Raw genomic sequence first — 14243 nt, 5'->3', positions numbered from 1 at the left:
ACATTTCGAAACCAAGGTTTAACCTAGCTTCAGCTGAAGGGCTATTCTTTCAATAAGGTGGGGTGAATGTTAACAGACAGTGGAAGACATCACATGGCTTGAATATGTGCTTCTGAAAATTCTGTTGTTTTCTCATCAGAAAGAAATCAATATGGTAAGCGAATGAAGGATTCATCATGACTATGGGCATGGCCAGCCAGATTCACTCATTTGCATGCAGGCCGTGAATCCCTCAAAATTCAACTCAAATGCCATCGTTTCAAAGCCTTCCCTTCTACCTTCACTTGGAAGTATCTCTTCCTGTTCTGGACGTCCAAAGCATCTTGCACTTCTCCTTAGGTTCCATTTTCCATTGCAGTATGGTTTTTAACATACATTTCTCATATCTTGTATTACATGCCTTGAGGTTTATTTCATCTTTATATCCCTATGGTACTAGCCCTTTGCTTGGCAGAGTAAGTGTTCAATAAATATTTGATAATCAAATGATTAATTGAATTTGAAGTGAGAATACTGTTCTGGCAAGGAAAGTCGACTGGGGTAAAACAGATTCATTATCTGTCACATTGTCCTTGCAGGGAAGGTCACTGGGAAGACCCAGTGGCCTGAGAACATACGAAATGTCAAAAATCCTCTACCAGAGCTGTACAACACCTTGAGTTTAGGGTAAAAGAAATTCTTGCATAATCTGCCACATCCCATTGTAATACATCTGCTTCCTCTGGTCCAGTGATTTCAAAGCTCCTAAAGCATAGAAGCTGTTCTTGCCCAGAAGCAGAAAACCAAGAACCCAAACAGGCAGTCAGAAATGGTTTCCAAATTGGAGATTTCCTTAGGAGTTCAATAGCAACTGGCAACCATAAACAGAACTGAAAGCATCTCTATCTAGAATGATTATATCCTGGGGACAGCATCTTCTCCCTTTGCAGGCAACAAAGAGGTGTAATAATGAGATTTAAAACAAGCAAACAAAACTACAGCATCCTCCCAGCAGTGCAGAAAACTCCCCACAATAACCCAACAATGGTCATGCCCCAAGGACCAGCCCACTCTGCAGAAATATGGTCTACAAACAGAAAAGGAAAGAGAAAGAAGAAAATGCTTTTTACAGTGAATTGAAGTTCAATTCCTTTTCCCTGTTCCCATACTGGCTCTGACATATCAGGGATTCCCTATCAACTAAGGGAGTTTTGCTCATGAGTGAGCAGAAAGTCACTATGAGAACAAAACTGGCTGGTCTGGGTCAGAAGTCCTGTTATGCCATCTCCTTGGGTTACCCTTAGAGTTTGGTCCATTGTGAACCCTTCCTCTATAAGAAATAGATTAAACCTCATGCTTAGGGCTACGAACATGTATATCTAAAATGCCTCGATCACAGATGCAGCAAAAAATTCCTTCTACTAACTCTGAAATTCCTGTTATCTGTGCCCTGGGGAGCAATGGGGCTGGGAGTCCAGGGAGGGTGGCACCAGGTGTGGAGAGGACCCAGAACCAGCATGGAAAGAGAGTTCACTCCAGTATTCAAACTTCAGGAGGGTCTCCAGGAAACAAGGCCTCCCCTGTGGAAAAACTGGGGAACTGAGATGAACAGAAAGACAAGAGTCAAGATGAGCAGGTGTAGGTGGCTCTGTAGCTAATTTTCTCAAGGCATTGGGTGGGGTGAAAGGTGGTAATACAAGAAAGGATCCTCCCAAAGTCTCCCTAAAAACAGGCTCCTCTGAGTGCACAATGGATATGTCACAATGGATATGAAAGAATAGGGAATCATAAGAATTGTGTTTTCTAGTACCTACAGAAAACAAGCAAAACATTTCTTTCTTAAACATGTAATTATTTCAAAGGAAATTTTGGAATCTTGGGAAGCTCAGTGAGGTGGCAAATTCCTCAGAATCAAAAAACCAACTTTGAAAGCATACTGTCATTGTGCCCACGTGTGTGTTTGCGTGTGTGTGAATATATCATATATTCCCACTCACCTACTTATGTGTGTATATATATAAATATATATATTTATCATTATATTTTTCCCTTCAAATCAACATCAGTGTGTTCTACCTTCAGTACATGTTTTATCTGCATTTCAATTCATAGACAGACCTTTATACCATAAAAAGAGAGAAATAGTCAAGAACAGGCAAAGTCTAACCTAGCCAGGTTGTTTTAAATGCTTACTCAGCATCATTAAAGAAGAAAGCAAACCTCCCCGAATACAAGTTAAAATGTCCATTACTAATACATACCAGCAATTATTTATGATAATCGAAAAAGAAAAACAAACATATTATGAAATATTTATTTTTCTATAGCATTGCATATATTTTATGGGAAATGTCACCATTTGTGGAAATAATTCCCCCTTTCAAAGATCACTTTTCCGTAGCCCCCTAGAACTGGGGAATAATAAAATACTTAAAGGGTTTTGTTGAAGTATCATTTTTAAGGATCTTTTATTCTAACTTATAGACTTTTCTTTATACTGTTTAAAATATATTGAAGGAATTTAAGAAAAGCCTTATATTTTGGCCAAAGACACAAAAAAACAAGGGTGGTTGAACCATACAAATTATTTAGGGTTCACAACCTACATGTGCTTAGCTAAAGGATAGCAATTCTGTTCAAGCACATAAATAAAGGGAATCCATTGCAAACAATCCACCTTCTATTCACAATCCCTTGAACCTGTACTGTAACTGGTCAGGATTCTTCTGAAAACCTTGAGTCTTTATGGCATTGCTGGCTTGTAGACTACAAAAGTTTCCAAATCACCGTTCCTCTTAACATGTGGTATGAAAGAGAGTTCCAGAACGTTTAGAGAAGAGGTGGGGGCTGGGCACAGGATAGTTCACCACCAAATAGCACAACACATAAAATCAACCTAGGGAAAATGGCAGAGTCAAAAAGTCAAAAGCAGCCACGTCACACAAGAATGCCAGGGAGTCAATGAATACCGAATTTCATGCCAAGAAATTGAAATTTTAAAAAGAAATAAGGTTGGACATCAATAAATACCAAAAGCGTCAAGAAGTCAAAGCCAAACCAATGTTTCCTTTTTCCCCCTACGCACGAACCTTTTGTTCTAAACCCAAAGCCCAATGGCATTGAGATCCATAATTTTTTCTGAAAGATTCAAGTCTGCAGAGATACTTCCCTTCCATTTGATCACTAGAGTCCACAGAAATAAAGCACCTTTGAAACCAAGAGTTGTTCAAGAATCCTAGTGTCTTATTCAATGTGTCAAAAAAGTACAGTTAAAATAATTAGAATAATTCATCAAATGACAAACACAACAATATTGACTCTCGTGAATAGGCAAAAAGGTTCCCGAGACAATTCACAACTAAGGAGATAGAGCACAATAAAAGTCTATGATATTTCAGGAATAGTCTGTGTTATAGCTTTGAACTTTATTGCAAAGCAAAAAATATATATTTATATATATATATATTTTTATCTACATTTCACCTCTGACATTGTACACAACACGAAAGCACAGGAAACCAAAAAAATCATAATGAGGTAGATACATAACACTTACAGATGGAGGAGACTAAGATTTTAAATTTGGCTTAATACTGCGGTCACCAATGTATGCATTTGCAATACAGCAGCAAGCATTGATTCACAAGGCAAGAAGCCCAGTGATCTCAAATCCAAAAATAAGCCCCATTAAAAAAATACCTGCTCAAAAATGAAAACTATACATATATATTTCTTTAAGTCAGGGAATCAGATGTGTTCAATTGCAAACCCTGGTGAAATTAAGAAAGTCTTTGTTTTTGCTTTTTGTGCCCAGAAAAAAAAGAAGTAATTTTAATTTATCTAAATAGGAGTAACCCATCCCATAGGGTTGTTCTATGTATTCTTGCCAGGTGGGGTTGGAGCACCTTGTGAGTTCAGCAGCCCAACATCGATAGTAAGGGAGTCAGGGTTTCTTCATCTTCCCTAGAGTTAGAACTCACTTCCACAGCCACTGTGTCAGGGACCACTCTGAGCGCCCTTGACACCTGCTGGCTGGAAATCAGTTTAGCTGTAATGGATCTGGCCCAGCTTTTCCTCTCTTGGGTCATCTGCACGCATAGTGGTTGAAGCAAGATCTACCACATGGGGACATTGAGATGGTCCCTTTCTCCTTCTCATTTCCAAGAACAACTCTTCCAATGGAGAGCTCAACAGGCCACCAAGAAGGCTTCCATCAGCCTTGATCTTAACTGTGAATGCAATTTTACTATAAAATGCTCTGTCAGGCAGTGATAGCTACTGCAGAGACCTCTTTGTCCTCATATTTCTGTCCTGGATGGAAGGAAGATGGGGTAAGAAGAAAGCAGACATGGACATTGGTTTCCTGAGGCAGTGACTTGGAGAACAGAGCCATGAAACCACCAACCAAAGAAGGGTCAGCTCAGATCAGTACAGGCGGCCAAAAGGGACCTAAGGGACTTGGGCAAGAAAACCAAGGAGTAACTTTTGGGTTTGTCGGACGTGGCTAGAAGGCTCTAGAGACTCTAGAGAAAATGTGGAAGATACAGGGTTCAGAGGCATCTGTTGGGCTAAATGCTGAACTGAATCAAGCTCATTGGATTGTTTAGTGGTTATTTTTACTCTGGACATGATCCTACTTTTGGCAGGATTTGCTCTGTTGAGAAATAGCTGGGAACAGTTGCAGCCCTGGTTAGGGGGAAGACTGAGGGGGTCCTAGTGTAATGCCTGGTTCATCTGGGGATGATGGTAGGTTGGGAGAGGGAACTGATGAGAGAGGCCCTTGATGAGAAGCCGTGTGAACTTTGGGAGGCATGAAGTCAGCTCTGCTGGGCAGGACCACCCTGTCCTCCCAGAAGCCGGATTGTAGTGCCCATAGGTTTGTGCTTTGTCTCCCTGGGGACTGTGAGTGCCTTAAGAGACAATCTTTCCTCTTTGTCTTCCCAATGTCGAGCAGAGCTCCTGCTGCATGGAGGCCATGATCCAGGTTGAATTGAGTTTTTGGGAAATGCAACAAGAGGATTGGTTTGGGGAAGAGGGGACGGTATCAGCAGTGCTCTGAGGGCTTTGAAGACCCTATAAATACATATTCCCCTTGGAGGCAATACCCAGGGGCCTCCTCCTACCTTCCTCGATCCATTTCAAGTGAAGACTTACATTTGAATTTTGAACATAAAACACTGGACCTGATGAATGGAAAGGAATGAGAAACAGTTCATCTGAGTCTGTATAATAACAGGACACAAAAAAGATGAGCAGCTGCTTCCAGCGTGGATGGGCTGTGAGGTTGGTGGGAGGATTGCTGTCTGTCTTAAGCATTGAACTTCAGGATGCAAAGACAAGGTGAGGTACAATTTCTACTCTTGCCTTCGGAAGTTTCTGGGCAAGACAAGGCCAAGGGCACTTCCAAGTGTCCCAGAGATCATTCATCCAGAGGCAGGGGCTTTGTCCCCTTGGAAGCCCAAAGCAAAAGAAACCAGTCTGGATCACAACAGGCAGCAGTAGGCCAGTTCCAAGGGAAGACTGTCCAATTACGTGGTACTCAATGATGAATGGAGGCAAGGAGCTTCTGTCCTTGGAGACCTGTGACAATAAGTATGATAGCCTTTTGTCAGTGACTGCGTGGATGAGCAAAAATTAGGTGGTGTCTGAGTCTCCTTCAAACTCTGAGATTCCACTGTTCCTTGTGCTCTGAAGAAGCCCCAGCTATGCTCAAGGACTGAGGGATTTTCCCCATGGGTAACCACTGGACATTGGCAGGATTAGAATAACTTGTGTGTGTGTGTGTGTGTGTGTGTGTGTGCATGTCCTCACTCAGAAGGTGCTCGGTAGCCATTAAGCTGATATAATTGTTGTAAACAAACATAAAACACGAGACTGCTGGTGGAGGAAGAACATGGCAGTCTTATCATTCCCCTCGCACCAGTCTCTCTAATCTCTTTCTTCCTGTCCGTTTCTGCTCTTCTCCCCATCACCCTCTCCCTTATGCTCTTCTCTCATTTCTCTCTTTTGTTTTTGTTTTTGTTTTTGAGATGCAGTCTTGCTCTGTCACCCAGGCTGGAGTGCAGTGGTGCGATCTCTGCTCACTGCAACCTCCACCTCCCAGGTTCAAGCGATTCTCCTGCCTCAGCTTCCCGAGTAGCTGGGATTACAGGTGGGTGTAACCACACCTGGATAATTTTTGTATTTTTAGTAGAGACAGGGTTTCACCATGTTGACCAGGCTGGTCTCAAACTTCTGACCTCAGGTGATCCTCCCGCCTTGGCATCCCAAAGTGCTGGAGTTACAGGCGTGAGCCACTGCACCCGGCCTCTTCTCTCATTTCTATTGTTTTTAATCAGTTCACATGGAAGTGAAAATCACCGTCTTCAGCCTGCTAGTTTGATGTTGGTATTTGCATTTGTTGACTTAGGGTCCTAGAGTGGTTTCTGTTCCCAAATCTGAAGGTATCTATTCAACATTCAAGACATTTTATCAAATGTATTTGCCTGGCTCACTTTTTTCATACCTTTCTGGCTTGGATCAATCACAGAGGTTACCAAGTTCATGCCTGCATTTTAGAGACTGGGACATTGGGGCTCATGGAAGGCGATGGCCCGCCCAAGAGCAGTGAGGACAGGAGCAGATGCCAGTTCCCAGGCCCTGGCATGGTCACCCCCAACCTCAGCCTGCCTTCTCCCTAGCCCAGCACAGGTTCCTTTCGGGACTGCTCCTTCTCGCTGCTGAGTCACAGCCACTGTCTGCAAAAACTGCCTCAGAACTGACCCCGTGAAGCTTAAATTTCTTAATTTGTTCTAACTCCGACTTCTCATCCCCTCTATATCCTTAGGAAAATAATCCATTTATCTGAAAGTCATCTCTCAAGGTCATGGAGAACACAAACAAAACAAGACAGATAGGAGACACTAAAGTTCTCAGGACAACCCAAACAGACAACTCAGAGTGCACCTGGGAGGGCTCCAGTTCCACGCAGCTCCTCCAGAACATAACTCCAGAACATAACTGAAGGGGTAAGGCTCAGGGTGACCTCTGGAAAGCAGGCATCATTTTCCGTGTGACGCTGTATTTCATTAATCGTCCCTGAATTCTCCCCACTCTTATCCTAGTTTCTTGGGCCAACTGAATGCAAACAAAAATGCTCAGGCTTCCTGGATTTAGTCCCAAACATTCCACACCAGGCACTGTGAACTCCCTGGTGTTTGTGAGCCATGAGGAGGGGGATGAGGTGGAGTCCACCTGGAAGAGGAGCAGGACCACTAGGGATGAAGCAGAACCGAGATACTGAGGTCTGCGCCCAGCTGAACCCCCGACTGACCATGGGACCCTGTGCAAATGTGAGGACTCCCTGAGCCTCAGTTTCCCCATTTGTAAAAGGGAGGGGATTTCTCACCTCACCAGGTGATCCTCAGGATTTAGAGGAGATGATTTGTATGGAGGCATTGGGCACAGAGCCTGACACATCTGTGGCCCTTGGTTACTGTGAGCAGAATCTGGGTCCTCTCATCCTCCCCAGAAGGGCTCTGCTCTGCATCACTGATGTCACCCGCTCAGACCACACTGGACTGGTTCTGACATGTGACATTCCTGAGACCCCAGTAATTCTAAATGCTTCTTTCCTCTAAGGAACTGTCTCCTACTCCCATCAGGGGAAGCACAACATCTCTGACCAGATTCCTTCTTCAGAAGCAGCCAGCCCTGCAGGGCTCTTGGCCACCCCTGACCTCTCTGGCCTGGCATTCAGGACTGTACATCCATGGGCCACTCAGGATCTCAGGGTCCAGTGGATGGCAAGAGCCCACATAGCACAGGGTCGGACTCATCCACTCTGATAGGGAAGATTTTTCCAGCAAAGGCTCTGTTTACACTGGGAATGAATTGTCAGGCTTCCGAACAGGCAGGTTTCCTGGGTCTAGATTTGGGCAGAAACTCAACAATGCCACAGACTGCAGAGGTGGGCATGACCCTTCCCAGAGAGGCAGGTTGTCACAGCCCCCAAATGGGTATTGGACACTCTGATTTGGCCCTGGGCAAGCAAGGAGTGAGGGATCTCCACCACTTTCAACCTTTGGCCACTCTTCATTCTGCCCAAGGTGAGTGAAGACCCAGAGGCCTGAGTGCCGATGGGGCAGGCTAGAGGGGACTAGGGTCACAGGTCCAGACCTTGGCAACCTCCAACAGGCTCCTCCAAATGTACAGCTGATTTTTAGAGAGGGCCAGGAGTTGGGAAATTTCATGGTGTCCTGGAACAGATCCCCCGTGGACTTCCTGAGCCTTAAAGACAAGTCAGCTTTGGGGAAGCTTCTTGGGGTCTGGTTATGCAGGTCCAGGTCCCAGGACAGCTCTGAAAGTCTCCAAAATACTCACTTGAGGGAGAAGAGGAACCCTTTATTCCTATTATATATAAGAAAGAAGACCAAAGAATGGGTGAGAAATTCCCAGGATGGTTCTCAGCAGATGTGATCTATGGAACAAGACAAAAGTAAATGAATAGCTCTTTGTTCAGATCCCCTGAGTAGCTAAGAGAATGTGCAGGATAGGGGAAGGCAAGGAATGAGGCCACAAGAGACAATGCACTTCATCAAAGGACCGACTTCCTTCTTCATTCCAAAGGAATTTCATCTAAGCTCCCACCTGCTGCCGAGTGGAAGCATGTTGTGCTGGATCAGTTAGGCAGTGTCTGGATTTCTCTTTTAAAAACTGTCTTGGATGGCTCGGCCACCTTGTGCAAGACTTGTAAACCATGTGCAAAACTCAGACTTGTGCAGACAACCAGAGAAGTTGCAAAGCTGCCTTCTGCGTACAGGGCTTCCCCTGCCAAGTTTGTGCTTTGTGTAACCATGTGACCTATCATCTTTCTCTCAACTATTTTTTAAAAACCTCTCAAAGTCTTGCTCAGCCGAAGTGGCTTGATGGTAGTTTGTAAATGTGCTAGAACCCGCTGCCCTCACTGCAGCTATGAGTATGTTTCAAATGTTTCCAAATGGCACACAGTCTAGGGCCAATTTCCTGAGCACTTTTGACACTAGGCTCTCAAAGATTCCCTTTATATCTAACTTTCGAAATGAAAGCAGATGCATTAACCCCACTTGGGCAAGTTGCCATCAGTGGCTGGCAGGGGAGGAGAGGTATTAGGAGTCCGTGGTGCAACAGAAGGGACATGGGATTTGGCACTGGGTGGAGTAGCTAGGAAGGACACAGTTGGCCTAAAGCTAAGGCAGAAAACACTAGTCCATCCTCTGGGGATAGGTTACTCCATAGAGACGACCACAAATAAGGAAAGAAAAACACTCAGGTCAGTTCCTCCCCAGAGTCCACCAGATTCCCTGCCATGGTCTTGACTCAGGACCATGATGTAAGTACTAATTCAGCTGCAGGTACACATGATCTCCCCACCCCCGGCCCCAGAGGTCACATGCTCATTTTTCCACTTAAGCCAAATTTTTCTTCTTGCCTTAACACATCCCCAAAACATATATAAAAAGTAGAATCTGTAAAGAAAATAAATATTTTGAACCAAGAAGAGGATGAAAACAAGTTGTAAACATGTAACTGAAACAGAAAATACACATCAGTTCACTTACAGAACCAAACGAGGTTACACTGAATCATTTCCAATTAAAGAAAAGGAAAATTTTTTTTCTTTAGCTCTTAAATTTAGGAAAAGAATCACTGTAGCATGCTCACCTTGAACCAGGGATTGGATATTGTGTTTCTTGTACAAAGGAAAAAATCTGTGAGGATTATGGAAAACAGTTTGGAAATCTAAGGTGAAGGGGTGGGGAGAAAAACTGGGAGATTGCATAGTTGTGAAACAGTGGCTTCTCATCAAGGTGAACAAGTGCATCATCTGATAAAATAGCATTTGATATATATCTTTTCCTGTTCATTTCTGTTTGCGGTATTTTGTTCTCTGTCCACCAGACATTTCACACACTGGAACATATATACAGTACACACACACACACACACACACACACACACACACACATGCTAGCATGAAACATCTGAAGTACACAGCCATCCTTTGAAAGGACCCCACACTGCTAGTTCTGGCAAAGTTTATATTCACCAATAATACACTTTAATCACATCCTAACCCACTTCTGGTCAAAACTCATCTCTTGGATTCTTTCATTAGTAACTAAAGGGGGTGAGGTGCGGTGGAAAAGGATGGGGACATGAAGGAAAGCCTCAGAAATGGTTCTCTTCTCTTGCTGAACTTCTGTGGAAATGCCTCACCTTTTGGTTAGAGGGACAGTATTTTTTAAGAGATGGGAAAAATACTGCCTCTTTTTTTTTTTAAGCTTTCTTGAGGTAAACGTTATTGGTTAACTCCCTAGGCAGGGGACATTTTTACAGCACTGTAGAGAAACCTTGGAATAAAGAAGAAACAACACAAAAGCATAACATCAATGCTCAGAACATTTAAAAAGCACATCTATGTCTTGATTTATTCCCCTTTCCTCTCATTCAGCCTACTCCTTCTACTAACATGTGGAACAGAACAGAAAGATGAATGATTTCCCGTATCACACTGGGCATCCCTTATCCCATCCCCACTCCAAACCTCTCTTGCACACATACTAAAAGTTGTGAATTAACTGACAAAATAAAGATGACCACACTGTAGGTTTTTCCATTCTATCTGCCTCAAACATATATATATATGTATATAAATATATATATATGATAGTTTACCTTAATATAAGAAATAGCAAAGGTCTTTTTGTTACACTTTATACAGAATCTCTGCATCTTATCTTCATTTTCTATTCTCTCTGTCTCACTTTTTGGATAAACAATTGGCTATAGCAATCTATAGTAAGGCTTCACAGAAAGAATTCTGCATGTTTTGTTTTTCTCTAAGAACCAAAGTATATAAAATGAGGTTTGATTCTAGCACCTTATACAGTATTAGTGATGTTGTTCCCTTGGGAGAAATTAGCACTACCCAACGCCCTAGGTGAATCTCCATCAGTTACAGAATATTTAAGGTATTGCCAAAGGCAGGACAGAAAACACAGCAGAGATGGAGAAACAAGAGGCGAACAAAACAAAACCCCAAGATTTAAGTCTTAGCAACATATAAACAAAATCTTAACATGTCAAGTTGCTGTCTCCAAATTAATAATGATCTAGTGATTCAGTATCATCAGTTAATCCTTTTAAGTTACTCTTCCCCATGAGGTAAATATTATGATACTCATTGTAGATGGAGAACCCATGTATGGGACGTATGCAGGTCACAGGGGAAACTGAGTCAGGACACGAAGTGAGGGATGCCCAACTTCCAGCCTCTTATTCCCAAACTGTCCCCTGCCACCTTTGATTGGTGAGTCAAGATTTTGGGGAAAGCAGCTTATTGGCCACTAATGGGGAAGCAAAACAAAGAAAGAATTAAAAGAAATATATATCAGCACCAAAGGAAGTTCAAAAGAAGCTGCACTTTGCTCCCTTATCAAATATTCTGTGTTACGGAGACAGCAACTTTCACAAGAAGGAAGAAGAAAACTTGTCACAGGAGAGTAACCCATCTCATCTGTTGTGCCTTTCCCAAATGTCAATACCCTCAAGAGACCCATTAGTTCCAGTTGAGTAGTATATATTTTTGTAGAGGAATGATCAACTCCCACCAAAGCTGCATCAGAACCTCAATTATATAGTTATATAACTATAGTGATATATCTATATCTATGTATATATTTATACATTAAAGTCTTTTACTGCACTGGCACATAATACCATTTGCTGGCATTGCTGTTTGCTGCAAGTGGCCGCCTTGAGTGGAGTTACACAACAGAGAAGCACCACGAGAAAAGGCACCACAAGGTTCGAGAAGTTAAATTGTTTGTTGTCACTGCCCTGACCTCGCCATGGTGGGGGAACAGAAAAGTCTTTTGAGCAATTGATTCAAAAGCTCCCAGCTCATGTGCATCTGTCCCTTCCAACTCAGCAGGGAGAGAGGGAAGAAAGAGCATGACATTGTTCTTTTTAATGCGATTTTCTTTTTGGCTAATAGAAAAGAAAAAACAGTTTCTTTTTTCTTTTAAAAATAAGGGGTCTCAGACACTGAAAACCCAGCTCTCCTAAAACAGTAAAAAAAAAAAAAAAAAAAAAAAAAGAAGGACAAAAGTCGTGTGCTAAGGAAAGTCCTACATGGAAATCTGTCTTTCTAGCATAATTACTCAGTTGCAATGCATTAGGAAAAAAAAGAAAGAAAGAAAATGAAGGAAATTACATCCATAGGCACAGTTTGCCACAAATAGCACCAGGTCTAGATTAATAAGGACAGACAGATATCCACATCTGTCCACATAGCTGAGAACCATGGGTGTTGACTTTGACTCAACATTACTCCATCCTCATAGTCTGGCCAAGAAAATGGAAGTCATTGGCCATCTGGAGCACCAAGAGTTAAATGTGCCACTGACGAACCAGAAAAGGAGAGGAGGCAGTGAAGGACTGCAGAGTGGATATTAAATGGCATTTTAATTTTTATTAGCATACTTGCCGGCCTTGAAATACTCCTTCCTAGGTTTCTCCTTCCAGGCAGGGAGCCACGTCCCATGTGGGAATGGGGATCCTGTATCTGTGGCAGGAAGATCTGAACATGGTGTGGAGGATACAGCGGCACAGCGTTCTCTCCAGCCATTGTCCTTCCTGACTTTAGGTCTGGGCTGTACAAGGGAGGTCAACTGGCCATGCTGGTGTGAACTTCAGGCTCCCAAGACTTACTTTCCACTGTCCAAGCTGATGGTGACAAGATAGGGAGACCTGGGGCCAGGATCAAAATGGCTCCCTGCACTGGGACCTTTCTTCCCAAACCTGGACCAATGCTTCTCTCAATGACAAGAGGCTGCATATTGGGTGGGGTGGGGTCCCACCCAATAGCCTCTGTGATATACTTACTTCCTTGAGCTGGAGGTTTTAGCTAAAATAGGTTTTCAAATTCTGATGCTTGTCTATACCAAAAGTAATGCTCCCAAGTTCAGTATAAGGAAAATAAATGATTCCTATCACCTTCCAACAATCTGAATTATTTACCCAAGTCTACTTTTGCTGTGTGGAAAACAGGGCCAAACAAAAGACTTCTGCCAGAAGAGTTCTCCATTTGCAAGGAGGCTTCCCTAGCCCCTTCATGGGAACAGAAAAGCCACCTCACCACCACCTCCCTTTCCCTGGATCTCCTCTTAGACTATTTTCCACCACACACCTACAATAACAGACGGGAGTGTCTGGGAGTCTTTTCCTGTGGTTCTAGGACAGTGGTCTCTGCCCATTTTGCTGGCTTCCATGCCTCTGCCTTTCCACTGATCTAAGGTTCTTAGTGCTCCAAGAACCAGTCCAGCAACTGTACTAGGTGAAGTCGAAATGGCAATGTGCATTCTGAGCTGCTAGGAGTGGGAAGTGAAGATTTTGCTCTTAGCCTTTACACCTCGGGAATTTTCATTCAGTACTTTCCTCCCCTCTCAGCTTTATCTATGGGCAAAGACGATGTTTTGCACGTATGAGGTGCTCAGTTAAATTAATTAAGAATAAGGACTTCTTCCCCCATCCTAAGGGTGCATTAATTACATAGTGTGTCATCAATCACACACATAAGGGCTCTCCCTGACCTGTCACACAGGGTGTCAATAAGCAATACCTGTGTAGTTTGAGGGTGATCAAGGGCAAGGTACTTTCTAGCCCTCCCCCAAAACTTTGGCTAAGTCACTTCCACAGAGATCTTCCCCCAGAGAGATGGGGGCTAGAAATCAAGTCATTTCTATTCTTTTAGGTCGAGACTTTGGTTAACAGGAGGTGGTCATGAACCTGCATCTAGGAAGGTCCAGCTCACAGGCTTTCTCCTTAGCCTATAGTTCACTATAGACTATTTTTAACACCAGCAAACTCCAGAGTAAAGGAAAACATGGTATGAGCTTTGGAAGCTGTATTCTACTCACTCGGCTCTTCTCAGGATGTAAGAACTAACCATGAGGATTAGATACATGGAGGCAAAGGGAAGAAGGAAGGAATCCCAGCTGGAAAAGGTGAGTTTCATACGGTGACTAAAACTTCACACAGTGAGCAAACTTCCTGTCCTAGTGAAAGTGGAAGAGGAACAGGGGCACCCGCCATTAGCTTGGAGATGCCACGTTCTCAACCTTTCCTTGTATAGATGGATGCTTGCTCAAGCACAGTTTCGGCATGGTGGTGGGGGGAAATATTTGGAATCTCAAAAGTAATGATGTTTATGACTCTGCTTCCTGAAAACCCACAAATACATA

At 43.2% G+C, this 14243-nt stretch overlaps 1 protein-coding gene across 1 annotated transcript in view; it reads right to left on the bottom strand.

Moving 5' to 3' along the window:
- Positions 1 to 303: 303 nt before the first annotated feature.
- XKR6 (XK related 6) overlaps positions 304 to 14243 on the bottom strand; it is a 326463-nt gene continuing 312523 nt past the window's right edge. Inside the window, exon 3 of the mRNA XM_019032720.4 lies at positions 304 to 14243. This exon is cut by the window's right edge and continues 14105 nt beyond it. The gene's annotated coding sequence lies outside the window, so the exon portion shown is untranslated.

Source organism: Gorilla gorilla, chromosome 7 (assembly GCF_029281585.2).
Source record: "Gorilla gorilla gorilla isolate KB3781 chromosome 7, NHGRI_mGorGor1-v2.1_pri, whole genome shotgun sequence".
Lineage (NCBI taxonomy): Eukaryota > Metazoa > Chordata > Mammalia > Primates > Hominidae > Gorilla > Gorilla gorilla.
The sequence above is the reverse complement of the archived record's forward strand: the minus strand, read 5'-3'. Positions and strand labels throughout refer to the sequence as shown.